Genomic DNA, 6,745 nt, shown 5'->3' with positions numbered 1-6,745 from the left:
CTCAGCTCAGTGTCCCCTGAACCAGACAGCCCTGCTCTGGGTGACTGGTCAGGATTCCTCTGCATCTAAGGCTATTATGAACTCAAGACGTGTCACCTCCAGAAGGGGCCTACACCCCTCAATTGTATGAAGGGATCAAGTAGCCCTGGCTGCAGAGTTGAGTTCTGCTCTGTGCAAAGCCCTGTGTGGAACATGGGGACTCACAGATGACTCTGACAGGGCCCTGTGCTCAAGACTCCTGCAGCCTGCTGGATGAATGGACATGGCCACTGACTCCCTGGGTCACCTTGGGCAAGTCACCACCCTGCTCCAGAGCTCCTTTTTGCCCCATCTGTAAAGGAAGGAGTTAACCATGTTGACGACAGCCTGTGGCCAGGCCCACAGCCTCATCTAGTCCCAGAGAGGTGGCTGGGTAGCCCATCCCCCATGCCTCAGCCTCAAATCTAGTGACATCATCCCCAGCCCTCTCCGTTTCCCCAGCAACTGGGGTGCTGGCTGAGGCTCCCCAGGGGCCCAGACCGTCTGGATTTCCTTACACATAACTGTACCTTGCCCACATTTTCACAATTAAATTGTCAGTTTGGGTTAAGTGTTGTCCGCTGACAGCTGTCAACCTCTCTCTGGCTCCCCTCACTCTTCACCCAGTGTAGGTAACTGAGAACATCTTGCCCAGCCGGTCCCTCAGCACTGTGGAAAGAGGCTACGATGCAACGGGAGGCAGGAGGTTTGGGCTCCAGCCCAGTTCTGCCATACATTTGCTGTGCGGTTTTGGGCAAGTGACTTCCCCTCTCTGGGCCTAGGTTTCCCCACCTTAAAATAGGGCTAATCATCTTTGCCCAGCCTTCTTCCCTCCACTCCCAAGGCAGCTGCTAGTCTCAAAGGAGCTCAAAACTGCTGCAGGGCTTAGAAAACTGTAAGCCCAGCTCAGAGGTTAAGGATGGTTCATACCATGAGCAAGCAGGCCTTGAAAGGGACTTCTCTGAGTCACTGCCAGATAAACAGGTAAGGTTAGTCCTCGCTCTGGTCTTCCCTGCATCCCTTTGGCTGCAGATCTGGCTCAGGTCTCATCCCCTGGCCTCCTTCACAGCCTGTTCCAAAACAGAAAAGGCAGAAAATATGCTCTTCCCAACAGAGCCTGGCCCTGAAGATGCAGAGTCGCAGTGCTAGGCCAGAGGGTCAAGGGCCCTGCTTCTCATGACTGGTGTGTTCACACTGAGTGGCTAGGCTCTCCCTCCCTACGATGGGTCTAAACCACTCTTGGTTCCACCCCAAGCTCCCAGGAATTCTCTCTCACCTCCCCTCGTGATCCACCCCCAGATCAGGCCAGACTTGAATCCCACATCTGACTATACCCCGAGTTCAGACAAGTGACAAACTGACTCCAGACCTCCTCCATGTCCCCCTTGGCAAAGCTTATGCTCTCTTGCTCAGCGTTCGGGGCCCTCCAGGCACAGATCTGTCTATTCCCAGTCACCTTCCCTCCTGTCACCCTTGATGCCAGCAACATGGAGCCCCCTGCCACACACTCTGCTTCCTTGAAACCAAACTTCCCCCTCTTGTCTTTGGTTAAGCTGTTTCTGCTGCTGAGAAGGCCCTCCCCCACCCCCGGCCACCTGACAATTCCTCCCCCACCTGCACATTATTTATATAGACATGAATGCTAAGTACAAATGCACTCTCCATCTGGAACTGTTTATGTACCTGGCAGAAAAAGAACTAACCTTTATCAAGGACTGATTACATGCAGAGCATTTTACATTTCGCCTCTTTAAGCCCCACAGCAAACCTATATGGTAAATTTCACTACTCCAATTTTCCAGATGAGAAAACTGAGGCTCAAAGACAGGTAATATCTTTTCCAAGGCCATACAGAGGTGGGGTTGCAGCTGAAACCTCAAAACATGGGCTCCCAGAGTCCATGCTTGTTTCAATCCCTGGTAGAAACACTTCCCTTAAGGTTACAGTTGTGGCCGGGGTTCCATGTACATGAAAACACTTGCTATCAAAGGAAATCACGCTGCTTTGCAAATGCCAGGGACCACTGCAAAGCACCCAGGGCTGTCATATGGATGAGGGGACCCAGGAAGAGAGTCCAGACCATGGGAGGAGTCATAGATCTCTGCTCTTAATGAAGAAGGACCTTCTCCCATGGAGAGCCTTCCCATGGTGGAAAAGGCTGCCCTGGAGGGAGTGAGCTCCCTTCCCTGGAGGTTTGCAAGCAGAGGCCAGTGAGGAATTCACTCATTCCTTTGGCAGTTTTGGAAGAACTACTGTTCACTGGCCCTGATGGAGTACCAGGGACACAGCATGGGTGAGACAGAGCCTGTCACTGACCAGTGCTGCTCCCAGAGCAGTGGGGACATTTACAGGAGCTCCAGTGGCCAGAACGTCAGGGTTCTAAGAGGGTAAGTGGCCCAACTTTGAGATTCTGAAATGACCTGAGACACATGAATATTTTCCATTTTTTCACTATATAAGCCTGGCTGCTTCAAGTATCTCTCACTATGTAACAAACCATATCAAAATTCAGTGGCTGAAAAAAAACAACTAGTTGATTCTCCTGATTCTGTAGGCTGAGTCGGCAGTTTGGCCGATCTCTCTGGACTCCCTCGAGAGGCCACACTTGGCTGGTGGGTCAGCCAGGCCTGGGTTCTGCTGGGCTGGCCAGGCCCTCTCCACGTGGTATCAGGGCCTCTCTTTACACTTACAGCCCAGCCTGGGCTTCTGAGGGTGGCGGGGCGAGGCTCCACGGGGGTGAAGGAAGAAGCTGCAAGGACCCTGAAGCCTGGGCCCCAGAACATGGCCAGCATCAATCCTGTCACATGCGTTGGTCCAATCAAGTCACAAAGCCAGCCCAGATCAAGGGCTTGGGTAATATAGTCTTCATCTTTGCATGGAGTCACATTTCAAACAGGTGTGTGTGTTCTGGGATGAGAGGGACCGGTGCCATTAAAAAAGCTCCCTCGCTGGCCTGCCCAGAAAGAGTTCAGACAAGTGACAGGCTGACAAATGACTCAAGGCTTATGGGCTGAGTGTCAGAAGACCTGGTTTCTCAGTTCTCCTGCGTCAGAGACCAGTGATATGAGACAAGCTGTTGTCCTCTCTCAGCCTCAGTTTCTCTCTGTGTGCAATGGGGGCCGAGTGTGGTGGGTCTCTGGCCTTGTATGTATGCAGGATGGGTCCCACGTGCAGAAACAATGACTTGTATTCATACCAGAGAAGGAGAAGCCCAACCAGAGAAGAAACTGCCAACCTAGACCTAGTGCCCACAGCTTTCCATTCCTCCCGTTCTGGTGGCAGCACTGCCGGGCCATTCCCAGGGGTGGCCCCTCCCATGGCAATAGCAGCTGTTGATCAAGGGCAGGTCATGTGACTCAAGCTGGCCAATCAGTCACCTTCCCTGGGACTGATACAGAGGCCCAGGGAGACAGAAGTTCTCATTTGCCTCGAATAATGAACTGGGGCTGTCAGTGGCCACAGAGCAGAGGGAAGGAATGAGGCCCATGTTGCCTGAAAGAGTAGCAAGAATCAGAAAAGAGTTTCAGACAGCATGTCAGGGAGCTCCTGTCCCAGTGAGCGCAGGTCTCCCTTCAGATCCCCAGCCACCCTGATTTCTCCTCCTCATACGAGCCAATTAGTTTCCCTTAGGTTTAAGCTGGTTGAGGTTGGATTTCTCTCTTGGAGTTGAAAGAGGCCTGAGAAAACACAAACATTGTCTCCTGAGCTGCCACCACCATGATTAAACAATGGAGAATTGAAAGTGGCCTTTCAGAAGTAACACAAAGTAGCGATGGGTGGTGGGTGGCGTTGTGTTATGTGCACCCAGGATAGAAACCTCCCACCTGACCCTGACGGCCCCAAGCCTGCCCCCTGAGCCCTGTAAAAGACTAACCCCTCCTCCAAGGTCAGAGAGGAGAACACTCCCTCCTGAGCAGTGGGCAGAGGACACGCCTCACCCATAGGCAGAGAACTGCCTCCCACACAGTAGGTGTGCGATATAATCTCCCAGGAACCTTGGGAGGGAGTGGTTTAGTGATTTTCCCATTTTGCAGATGATGAAACCAAGGATCACAGAGGGTGAGTGACTTGTCCAGGGTCACACCATGAGGAAGTGCAGGAGGAGAGTCTGAGAGCCAGGCCCAGGTGCTCTGATGACACGCTTGCTGCTATTTGATCCTCCTCTCCCTTGCTGGGGAGATCTGAGTTCATTGGACATGCCATCCTTTTCTGAAAAGCCCCTGGTGCTGGAAAGGCACCCTTTGGTCTCATCATGTCTACCATGTTCATGATTCATCCTATGACAGGGGTAAGAGGAGACCCAAGACCAAGGGTCTGGAGCTGAAAAAGGCCTGGAGGTTGTCTAGTTCAACCCCTTCACTTACAGATGAGGTGACAGACTCAGAGAGGGCAAAATAATGACCTGCTGTCACACAGCCAACTCCTGACGGGGCTAAGGACTGGAACCTGGTCACACGTGCCCCCATCCAGGGCTCCTGGAAATTACTGACTTGCCCTCTCCCCATTGCCCCTCACCAAGGCCTTGGCCCCAAGAGAGGGAAGCTGAGGTGGGCCGAGGGGTCAGTAGAGGTGAACATGGTAAATGCAACTGTGGCTTCCCCCATCTCATGTCCTTCCCTGGGTGCCCCCATGGTGGTGTGTACAAAGAAATATGCCCTGGACCAATAGCAGCCAGGCAGGGGCTGAGAAGCCAGCTGACAGGAAGCCCCAGCACATATGGGCAATCAGGTAACCAGAATCACTGGGAGTAATGGAGAAGGAAACTATATTAACATCTACAGCAGCAGCCAAGAGGGTGCCTACCCTGCCCTGCTCAGAGCTTCCTTCCCTCTGAAGGGGAGCTGGCAGCCCAGACCTGACACACAGTGGCCCTTGAGGAGGCTCCTGACTGAAGGAGGCAGGAGGTAGAGGGAGGAGGGGAGATCAGTTGGTTCTAAAGATGAAAAAAAGTTTTTCTCGGAAGTGTCTCAGAGAACCCCAGAATGTCTGAGGTGGTAAAATACTCTCCCTCATGCAAATGGGGACTAGGGGGCAGGGAGGAGCAGACCCCTGCCCAGGTCTCCTTTGACAATCAACCCACAATTTTGCCACCACATCCCCTCCACTCCCCTCCCAGGGCAGGTGTTCTAGCTGATGCCTGGGACTTGAGTCATAAGACAGAGCTGAGGAGCTGGGAGGGTCCCAGAGAGCTCAGGGCTGGGCTTCAGAAATCCTGGGATCTTCTGGCTTCTCTCAGCTCCTCTCGAGAAAATGCAGAGTCATCAGCCTCCTCCCATCTGTGTCAGTGGGGACCACCAGCTCCAGTGCACTCTGAGCCCTAAAGATCTGGATTTGAACATCAGCTCCAAACACTTGCCAGCTCTTCTCTTTTGAGCCTCAGCTTCTACATTTATGAAAAGGGGTACTAATCCCCATCTTGGAGAATATAGGGGATTTGACAGGATTGTATTATTCCCATTTTATAGAAGAGGAAACTAAGGTTTAGAGAGTTTAAGCAAATTGCCCAAGATCACACAGCTAAAAAATAAAATTGGGCAAAATCAGTATTAGAACCCAAGTCTATGTGACTCCAAATTGTTTTATGAATCTCCTTTAGCTAGGAGCCAGAAGATTTCTGTTTGAAGTACTGCTTATGCAAATATTTGGAGGCAACTGCTTTAGTTTCTGAAAGAAGTAAAGGGCTAGACCCAGAGGACAGCACATCCCAACTGGACAGAAGTCACTTGGAATGGCCAGAGTGCCTTGGGGTGGGAGAACTAAGGACACTCTTGACCCCCATGGGTAGCCTCTTAGGAGGAGCAGCCTTATCTCCCAGGTGCCCTTCCTACACACCCTACCCAAAGCCCCACTCCCTGCCTGTGGCTTTTTTAAATGGGATTGACCCCAATGCTCTGGAAGAAGAGATGGGAGTGTCCCAGCATGTGTTCGCAAGGACATTCCAGAGACTGTATGTAGTCGTATATATGCCCGCTAAGAAGCTCTATGTGTGTTCTCACTGCGTGCATGGAAACACATGTGCATTTGTGCGTGAACTAGATGGGGACTGGTCTGCATGTCTAGCCTCATCTTGAAGATGTGTATGGCCATTTAAGCTGTATGTGCTACTGAGTGAGTGTGGGCATACGGTGTGTCCAAATATTTCCTGAGTGTGTTTGTGACCATTTGTGGGGTGATAAGTCCCAGCCCCGTGTGCAAAGGGGACTGGCTGTTTATGTGCAGGGGTGTTTATATGGCTGAGCCTGCAGTGGGTCCGTAGGCTCAGCTGTGTGTACTGTATATGGAGGTACCTGTAGCTAGGCTAGGGCAGTGTACGGGTACCACTTCATAGGGAGCTGCAAAGAATGAGGAAAAGAGTACCAGGTGTCTTTTGTGACCTGAAAGAAGCCCCTTTTCACTAAATCAGTTTCCCTTTTTGATAATGAACTAGATTACCCTTGAAATTATCCTTGGAATTGAGGCCCCTGGGATGAGGTGGTGGGGAGACCTAACAGAGCAGTTAGAAATGGAAGAGGGGCTATCATTAGCCAGGAAGGGCCAAGGTGAGGGTGGCCACTCAATCAGTTCCAGGAAAGTCTCCCCAGAAACACAGCCCCAACCCCAGCCTCAGGCTAAGTCTGCACTGCACAAGAAACACCTCTTAGTCCTCTTGAGCTTCTGAAACCCAGTTCTCCGCTGGTAGTCCCCTGGAGACCGGGACAAAGGTGCCCAGAAGACTACCCAACAGTCA

This window comes from Camelus dromedarius, chromosome 12 (genome assembly GCF_036321535.1).
Source record: "Camelus dromedarius isolate mCamDro1 chromosome 12, mCamDro1.pat, whole genome shotgun sequence".
Taxonomy (NCBI): domain Eukaryota; kingdom Metazoa; phylum Chordata; class Mammalia; order Artiodactyla; family Camelidae; genus Camelus; species Camelus dromedarius.
The sequence above is the reverse complement of the archived record's forward strand: the minus strand, read 5'-3'. Positions refer to the sequence as shown.